Here is a 9,146-nt window from a genome sequence, read left to right on the forward strand (position 1 = left end):
CCATATGGAGGTGTGGAAGAGAGCACAACTCCCAAGCCATTCTTAAAGAAGATATCTGTGATATAATGAGAGGAGCTACTTATAGGTTTCCTACCAAGCCTTTCTCTTTCACTTGAGTGTACATTCTGCAAACGTACATGTGTGAGAGAATCCATTCTCGCTACTGGATCTACTATTAGCATTTGTCTCTTTCCAATCACACAATTCCAAACTCATGTTTTTCCAGGTCATACATCATCTGTCTAGCAGGCACACAGAAAGGATGGAAATGTATTGCTTATCTTTCTTAGATTTCTTGAACCCACTGTAAGCAAACATCCTTAGAATGGATAGCTTAAAATGTGTTTTCTCACAGTGTTGGAAGTTAGAAAGTCCCCAGTCTAGGTTGATTGTTCCTGAGGCCAGTCTCTATGGATAGCTGAGAGCTTCCTGTCACTGTCCCCACCTAGACTTTTCTCTGTGTCTCCTCAGCCCTCGTGTCTTCTGCCCTTCTTATCAGGTTACTAATCCGATTGGTTAATGGCCTTACACTTATTTGCTGCTCTGCAATTACCTCTTTTAAAGGTCTTGTCCCCAAATACAGTGTAATTATAAGTGGGGCTTCAACATAGGAATTTTGGTGGGCATTATTTAATCCATAATGTTCTATGAAATTGATGAAGGGCTGGGGTGAGAGATAAGAGTATATATTTTCTGCTTAAGACCAGAAATTGGAGGTTAAAATTTATTATCTATGTGTCCAGCAATGCCTTAATAGCAAGCAGTACAATTGCATTAGCTCCTTTAGGCCGCATTTTCTCACCTCTAAAATATGAATGAAACAGGCTATTTAGTAAATGTTGATTAAAACCCTACAATTTCATAAGCACTGTTTTCAGGCTATGGAGATAGCAATGTACAAAGCAGAAATTATCTCTCCTATCATCAACCTCAACCCCACTTAAGCTTATGGTCTAGCTGAAGAGGTGAAATAGTTTGCCATGTCTTGCTAAGTGCTATGCAAAAAGCAAAGCAGGGGAGAGAGTAGCAAAGGCAGAATAGAGATAGAGCTTCAGATTGGGGCAGCTAAAAAGGATCTCACTAGAGGAGACATCAAAGCAAAGGCTTCTTAGATAAGAGGAATCCACATAAGGACAGTGATGAAGAGAAAACATTCCAGGCAAGGAAAACGGGGACTGAGCAGTCCCCCCCTACTCCATGAGTCACAAGAGGGTGTAGTGATTGGAGAGAGGGTTGAGGACAGAGGAGTAGTAGATCATACAATCAAAGACCAACACGGATGTATGCAAGGGGAGAAAGGGAGGCAGGGGCAGCACATGTACATACATATACATACACTTTGCTAACCCTGTCTGGGGATCTCAACCCCCAGTACCCTGTACCTGGGAAAGGTCTAATAGTCCTTGGCAAACCTCCAAATTCAACTTTCTTTTTTCCCCTTCCTCTTTTCCTGATATGAACCTGAGAGGACCCGACTCCATTTTAGAACAGGCAGCCCTGTTAGGCCTTAAGCTTCAATAACTAAGAACAACAGCCTAGACTTCTCTGAAAACACACAGAGAAAGGGTGGCCAATCAGCAAATGCCCCGACATCCAGTTAGAGGCTTACTACAGATACAAAAATGTCCCTATAATGTAAACCTTTCTCCTTTGAGGTAAAAACCAAACAGAAGTGTACAAATATCCTGTACCATAAACTCAACCAATCCTAATGAAGGAGACCTAACCACAACCAGAAAAACTATAACTAGCTTTAAAAGGGGCCTGTGAGCTTCTTTCCTGGTTGCCAGTTTGCTTGTATGGTTGATACCTCCCCAATCCTGAATGTTTCTGCAAAATACATTTTGTCCTTGATACTATTCGAGTCTGGGTCTTCTTTCAGTCACTCTTGGACCCTTACATTTTGGGGCTCATCCAAGATATTGGGAGACCCCCTAACTCAATAGTAGGGCTTTTCCAGGATAATAAGTTCAGTTCTCTGCAATCGGTGAGATAGAGATTCCTCCATATTGTCTTGTCTCTGTGTTGCTCTGGTATACAGACACAATCTAGAAGCTTCAGGAAGATGGGCAGATATGCTAGCTTCTTCCTGGCCAGGGGCTCCTGAGGACACCATGGACCCCAGTCTGTTTGAACCAGAAAGTTCCACTTCATAATTAGTTTTGGTAATTGTAGTTGGGTCATGCCCATCTGGCAGAGCCTAGCTACTAGATAAGCCACCGTTACCATTTTGGTTTCTCTTTTGATCTCCCTGTGCACCTCCGCCCCAGGGGAAGGACATCTTGTCTCTGAGTGTCTCTCTTTTGTTTCTACTTACCCTCAGACTGTCTTTGCACTCTAAAATGGAGCAAGCAATAAGTACCTCTCTGCTAGGTCTGGTCCAGTGTTACTTTAAGGAATTAAGCACATAGCAGAGGACCTGTGTCTGATAGTCAGGCCAGGAAAACTAACCACTTTTTGCCAGAATGAGTGCCAAGCCTTCAAAGTTGGCTGGTCAGTTGGGTGTATCTTTCATCTCCCCATCATCTAAATGGTTAAGAACATCATCTAAGGGAACTCAGGACCTCCCGATCAGATCCCATATATCACCACATGGAAATATATGATGGAAAGAACCCCCCACATGCCGGAAGCCTTTCCTGCCACCATCTTCTGAGATCCTGCCTACAAAGGAGTCTGAGGCCACCAACCTTACCCTCCTTGTCCCAGAGGAAAGTCTCGTCCAGACACCCTATGTTCTCACTTCTCCAGCCCTGTCCCTGTCCTGCAGGCAGAGACTGCAGATCCAGGTCATGAGAGGGATGAGGGAAACTTGGTGAGAGCTCTCATACTCTGGTTCAGAACACAAGGCAGGCAGACTCCACCTTGGTGTTACTACCTTATAGACTGATGGTCTACTAGACCATCAGGGTAGACAATTCACATCTCATATTCCTTTTGCCATGAGTGATTTTTATAATTGGAAGATACAGAAATCTTTAATTCTCTGAGAAACTTTCTGCATTGCAAAACCTCCTAGACTCTGTGATGATCACCCATCAGCCCACCAAAGACAATTGTCAGCAGCTCTTTCAAGTGCTCTTCGCAACTAAGGAGGAGGATCAAATAGTGGCTACAGCCCAGGAATTGATTCCAGGACTGAATGGCTAACTCACAACTATCCAGCCAACATTGAACTTGCTTTTCTGCTAACCCTCCTGGAATGGAATTATAATAAGCCGATGGGTAAGGAATACCTGAAAGTCTACCACCAGATTCCAATGAGGGACCTCCATCAGGCTGTGAGACAGCCCATAAATTTATCCAAGGTGAGCCAGATAATTCAAGGCAATAACGAGACCCCAGGAGCCTTCCTGGAACAGCTATTAGAGGCATACAGGGCTTACAATCCATTAGACTGGGAGGTAAGAGAAAATTAATCCTCTGTGAATATCTATCACCTTTGTGAACAAGGCAGCCCCTGATGTTCATTGAAAACTTAAAACTTAAGTGACTAGATGGTTTCACAGATAAACAAATGTCAGAGTTGGTAGCCATAGCAGAAAAGGTCTACAATAACAGAGACACTCCCCCCCATACACACACACAAAGGATAGGCAGACCAATGGGCTTGCTAAAGTGTTGCTGGCAGCCACAGGAAAGAAATAGCCCAACATTAAAGAACTTTAAAATGTAGCATATGGAAGAGGGGGGAAGAGACTGGGTCCTGCAAAGTGGAAACAAGAACAGGACCCAGTATCTAGAAAGACCAATGTGCCTATTACAAAGATATGGGACACTGGGAAAATACACACCCAAAGGACAAAGGGAAAGGGAGCTAACTGATGGTTCTAGAAAGAGAGCAACATAGTGAATGAGGACATTGAGGTCAAGTACCCTCCATAATCCCTGAGTAACCTTGGTGGAGGGGATGCCCGTAGTCTTCCTGGTGGATACAGTGACACAACAATACTCTATTTTGAAACAACCAATGGTGCCTGTATCTCACAAGAAAACTTGGCTACAGGGAGCCACAGGGGCCAGTCCATATCCATGGACTACCTAAAGAAAAGTGGGCTTAGGAATGGGATGGATTATCATTCATTTATGTTTATGCCTGGATGCCCTTAACCACCTCTTAGGCTGAGATCTTCTTAGCAAGATGGGAACACAAATCCACTTCGGCTCCTTTGGGGTGCAAGTTCTAAATAAAAATAGGCCATGCACATCTGAACTGTGGCCCTAGATGATATTTATCAAATTGTATATGCCCTACTTCCTCTGTCCACCAGCAAGAATTCACAGCTAGAGAAATTATGGGAATATATAGCAGGAGTTTAGGCAGAAAGAAATTCTATGGGACTGGCTATACTCAGGCCCCAATCCTGGTGCAATTAAAGACAGGAGCTGGCCCTGCCAGGGTCTGATCCTGGAGGCAGAGAGGTATAAAGCCACACATTAATGGGCTTTAAGAGCAAGGAATTATGGTGCCATGTCAATCTGCCTAGAATACCCTACTCCTGCTGGTTAGAAAGCCTTATTTCAATGACTACCAGCCTGTGCCAGACCTATAGGAGGTCACCAAAGGGTAGAAGACACACACTCGATGGTGTACAACCTATACACATTGCTGAGTACCCTGCCACCTGAACAGGTCATTAATATTGGGTTGAAAGGTGCTTTCTTTAGCCTGTTGCAGGTCCCAGCCAGCCAGCCCATTTGCTTTCAAATAGAATGGTCCAGATCAGGGTTTTAACAGACAATTGACATGGACCAGACTGCCACAAGGATTCAAGAATTTACGTACCATCTTTAATGAGGCCCTCTGTGAAGACCTGGGTGAATACTGGCAGTACCAAGTTACTCTTTTACAATATGTAGATGATATCTTCATAGCAGCTCCAGATGGGGAAACCTGCCATGTGGCAACCACTGACCTGCTTAAGGAGCTAAAACAATCGGGATACTGTGTGTCTACCAAGAGGTAGCATACCACAAGTACATACTCAAGGGAGTGGTCAACAGTTGTTTCCCAGGCCCACAGGGAAATAATCCTAAATATCCCTACACTAAAAGCAAGGCTGTGAATTCTTGGGGTTGGCAGAGTTCTGCAGTCACTGAGTGCCATGCTTCACTGAGATTGTGAAGCCCTTCTGTGAGGCTACAAGTAGATAGGAATACTCACTAAAATGGATCTCTGATTTAGATAAGACTTTCCACAAACTGAAGGATGCCTTCCTGGATGCCCTGGACTTGGCTCTTCCTGACATCTATAAGCCTTTCCACCTATATGTAAATGAAAATAAAAGCATACCTAAGGGGATACTGACATAGACCCTAGGCCTCTGGCAAAGACCCGTGGCCTGCTTTTTAAAGAAATTGGACTCTGTGGCCCAAGAATGGTTGACTTATCTCAGGGTTAAAGCTGCCACAGCCCTACTGGTCAAGGACTCAGATAAGATCACTACGGGGCATGTAGTGGCTATTCCTGGTTGTCAACTTGATTATATATGGAATGAACTACAATCCAGAATTGGAAGGCTCACCTTTGATCCTGATCTTGAGGGAAATACAAGTTTCTGATCTGGATCTTGGCATGGGGATCTTGAGGCTTAGTGGCTATGAATTCCAGAAGTCTAAGGCAAGGAAATCTCTGAGTTCAGGGTCATCTGGGACAAAGCAAGTCTCAGATCTAGGCATGGTGGTACACACCTTCTGCTAGATACCTACATTAGGAGGCTGGAAGAAGGAAGAGTCTCTCTCTCTCTCTTCTTGCCTGCCTGCCTTGTGGGGCTGAGTCACTGCTAGATCCTTGGACTTCCATTCACAGCTGCTGCTGATCATTGTTGGGGAGTTGGACTACAGACTTTAAGTCATCAACAAATTCCCTTACTATATAGAGACTACCCATAAGTTCTGTGACTCTACAGGACCCTGACTAATACAGAGCAACTCAGAATTGTTTCTGCCTAAAGGAAATACAGGGGCAAAGAGTGGAGCAGAGACTGAAGGAAAGGACATCCAGAAATTGCCCCACCTGGGGATCCATCTCACATACAGACACCAAACCCAGATACTACTGCTGATGCCAAGAGAAGTACTTGCTGATGGGAGCCTGATACAACTGTCTCCTGAGAGAATCTGCCAGATCCTGACCAATACAGATGCAGATGCTTGAGGCCAAATATTGGACTGATCACAGGGCCCCCAGTGGAGGAGTTAGGAGAAGGACTGAAAAGTCTGAAGCGGCCTTGTCTGGCATCAGTGGAAGGGGAGGTCCTTGGTCCTGTGAAGGTTTGATGCCCCAGTGTAGAGGAATGCTAGAGGGGTGAGGTGTGAGTTGGTGGGTGAGTGGGGGAGCACCCTCACAGAAACAAAGTAAGGGGGGATGGGTTAGGAGGTTTACAGAGGGGAAACAGGGAAATGGAATAACACTTGAATTATAAATAAATAGAATATCCAATTAAAAAAAAGAATTCATTATCACTACTCCAATGCCATTGAGGGAATCCTCAAGAACAATCCTTCCACCCCACAGACTCCTGACTGTCCGAGTCCCAGTTGACTCATTACCAAGCCTTACTCCTAAACCTGCCCTGAATCCTATAAGTTCCCTCCTCAGCCCTCAATCCAGCCACCCTATTGCCTGATCCAAACTTGATATCACCCATGACTGTATGGCAGTACTGAATCACATCTAGAACTTGAGACCAAACTTGACAGAAATTCTGTGTCTGGATGCAGAGATGGTCTACTTCATGATGGGAGGAGTTTTGTTCAGGATAGAGTCAGATATGAGAATGCTGTGGTAATCACTCTTGACTTTACACAATGGGCCATTGCCCTGCCACCTGGGACCTTGACCCAGAAAGCCAAACTAAATGCTCTGACTCAGGCCTTCAAAATGGCCAAGAATGCAGTAGCCAATATTTACACAAACAGTTGCTTTGTCTTTCCATGGCTCATGTGCATAGACTACAAGGAGTGAGGGCTACTTACGACAGAGGGACAAACCATCAAAATCAAGGATGAGATCCTGGCTCTATTAGAGGTAATATGGCTGTCCCTCAAGGTAGTCATCATCCATTCCCCCAGGGCATCAAAAGGGGGCAAGCAAAAGAGCAAAAGGAAATAAGTTAGCCACCAAAGTCACCAAAGAGCTGTTAGGTGCCATTACCATGGCCCTGATGGCAATGATCCTGCAGGAATTTCTCCTGAATCCTCAATACAGCCAGGTGGATAGGAAGGATTAAACTAAATGTCAAGGACTCTATTGGAAGGATGGATGGCTCCACACCACAGATGATCACATAATCCTCCCCCTGTGACTTTGTCAAACAACTTATTCGCCTGATACAGCAGAACACTCACTTAGGGCTCAGAACACTTAAAGAATAGCTGAGAAATATCAACTACAAGATCCTCCTTCCACCTGGGACCACTGGGGAAGGGGATAATTTCTCACTGCCCTGTCCGTAAGGCAGTGAACCTCTTGGCTGAGAGACTAGGTAATCAAGGATCTAGGCTATAGGGACAGAGACCAGGTACCAACTGGGAAATAGACTACACAGAAATCAAACCAGGCCTGTATGGATACAAATGTCTCCTAGTTCTTGTAGATACCTTTCGAAGCTGGGTGGAAGCTCTCTCCACAAAAAAGAAACTGCCAATGTGGTGGCTAAAATGTTATTTGAAGAAATCATTCCCAGGTATGGGCTAGCCACACTGCTGGAATCTGACAATGGACCAGCCTTTATTGTTCAGGTAACATAGTCACTTGTTAAAGTTATGGTGATGGACTGTGTATATCATCCCCAGAGTTGAGGACAGGTAGGGCACCCACATGATCAGAACCCATCCCTTGAATATAAATGTAAATATTCTCAACTCCATAAAACACCAGAAGATACACCTTTTATATATACCCAGGTCATAATAGGGTATAGGCCCAGATAATTATTTTTGTGCATCTTGGGGATGTAAATGCATAGGAACTATTGGCTGGATGCCTCATCCCACCCCAACCCCAGTAAACACAGATTTTATCACAGTCCAAAGATAATGGATGCACCTTGATAGGATATAGGGCCATTAGGGGGACACTAATTTGGTTGACCACGTGGGACACCCCCTGGCCCCTAGGCTACCCCTTGGCCCATAGAACAAACTGATAATTAGATTTACTGGCCAAGGAAAAGCCACCACTAGATGGATCACTGGTAAGTCCTGGATATTAAGGTTGTATATAACAGGCTACAACCTGAGAGTGTTATTCACGATCTAACTCTTCACTCAATAGGTCCAATTCAAGAAAGGACACAAATAGGCCAAACTCCAGTTCTACCCTGCCTTGAGGTAACCTTAGGAGATAAGACCTACTAAAGGTCCCAACACAGGACTTGGGGGAACTACTAATCAATCCATAGTCCCTATAACCCAGGGCTTGCAACCCGGATCTGGGCCTTGGGGCCTGCTTTGAGTCACTTATCAGGTACTGAATGGCTCTACACCAGAACTTCCTACTAATTGTTGGCTCTGCTTAGAGGCACAGCTACCCTATGGGGTCAGCCATCCCTGGAAACTATACCACCTCCACTGACAGCAAAAACTATCTATGGTAGGACCTGGGTAAAGAGAGACTAGCCTTAGAACTAGTCAAAGAAAACAGATTTTGTGTCACAAAAGGATTGAAATTCATCCCCCATTTCCATATGCATTTATGTAATATCATCCAGGAGGAAACCTGGAAAGGAAACTTATCTCATTCCCCACTGATACTTGGTGGCCCTGTTCTATCAGATTGACCCCTTGCATCCACATCCAGGCCCTCAAGTGCACCAACAGGTTCTGTGTACTGGCCCAACTAGCCCCTAGGATCCTCTATTACTCAGATGAGGAAATGAGCACCAGGTTACCCCCACTCTAAGCAACTCTTATAAAATGAGATGCCATGGTTGTGGTCTTAGTTCCAACTCTATTAGGCCTTGATATAGCAGACACAGCAGGAGTAGGTACTTCAGCTCTCATCCCCCAAGGCCAAAATTATAAAGCCTTCCATCCTGCAACAGATGTGGACCTGTCTGAATTAGAAAAGTCTACATCCTACGTAGAAGTTCTTTAACCTCCTTGGCCAAGCTTCACTTTCTCAGAAGGACAGTCCAGGCTTC

Source organism: Rattus norvegicus, chromosome 6 (assembly GCF_036323735.1).
Source record: "Rattus norvegicus strain BN/NHsdMcwi chromosome 6, GRCr8, whole genome shotgun sequence".
In the NCBI taxonomy this organism is placed as follows: domain Eukaryota; kingdom Metazoa; phylum Chordata; class Mammalia; order Rodentia; family Muridae; genus Rattus; species Rattus norvegicus.